This window comes from Orycteropus afer, unplaced genomic scaffold, assembly GCF_000298275.1.
Source record: "Orycteropus afer afer isolate SDZICR_OR568_19922 unplaced genomic scaffold, OryAfe1.0 scaffold00719, whole genome shotgun sequence".
Taxonomy (NCBI): Eukaryota; Metazoa; Chordata; class Mammalia; order Tubulidentata; family Orycteropodidae; genus Orycteropus; species Orycteropus afer.
In genome coordinates, this window is record NW_006922306.1 from 994,462 (window position 1) to 995,727 (window position 1,266).

The following is a 1,266-nucleotide window of genomic DNA, read 5'->3' on the forward strand; positions in this document are numbered from 1 at the left end:
TGGAATAGATACTTATTCTGGATATGAATTTTCCTTCCCTGCATGCAATGCTTCTGCCAAAACTACCATCTGTGGACTTAGAATGCCTTATCCACCATCATGGTATCCCATACAACATTGCTTCAGATCAAGGAACTCCCTTCACAGCAAATGAATTGTGGCAATGGGCCTATGCTCATGGGATTCACTACTCTTATCATGTTCCCCATCACCCAGAAGCAGCTGGCTTGATAGAATGATGGAATGGCTTACTGAAAACACAACTACGGCATCAGCTAGGTGGCAATACCTTGAAGGGTTGGGGCAATGTTTTTGGGAGGCTGTATATGCTCTAAACCAGCGTCCAATATATGGTGCTGTTTCTCCAATAGACAGGATTCACGGGTCCAGGAACCAAGGAGTGGAAACGGGAGTGGTACCACTCACTGTTACCCCTAGTGACCTACTCAAAAAATGTTTGCTTCTTGTCCCTGCTACTCTATTCTGTGAGTATAGAGATCTTAGTCGCAAAGTGAGGAACATTCCCACCTGGAGACATAATGATGTTTGCATTGAATTGGAAGTTAATAATGCCACCCGGCCATTTTGGCTTCCTCATCCCTCTGGATCAACAGACAAAGAACGGAGTTACTGTACTATCTGCTGTGATAGATCTTGATTACCAAGGGGTAATTGGATTGAAATTACATAATGAAGGTAAAGAAGAATATGTCTGGAATACAGGAGATCCTTTAGGATGTCTCTTAGTACTACCATGCCCTATGATTAAATTCAATGGAAAATTACAGCAACCCAATTCTAATATGACTACTAATGGCCCAGACCCTTCAGGAATGGTCACTCCACCAGGCAAAGAACCATGATTAGCTGAGGTGCTTGCTGAGAGCAAGGAAAATACAGAATGGGTGGTAGAAGAAGGTAGTTCTGAATATCAGCTACGAACTCGTGACCAGTTGCAGAAACAAGGACTGTGATTGTTATATTTCTTCATTGTATATGTGCATCAAATATATTTGTTTCCTTCTGTGATGAACTGTAAGATGTAAACAAGGTTAATACATTTCAGTTGTACGCATGTTAGCATATCATGTTAGGCACCAATATGACTTTATAATTGTCCTTATTTAGAGATTATATATGGTTAAGAAGATGTGTACAACTGCCAAGTTGACAAAGGGTGGACTGTGATAGTTGGAGCTGTGTGTCAACTCGGCTGGACTACAAGTCTGTGTGGTTTAAGCAATTGTGATGTGGGTTATTCCCATG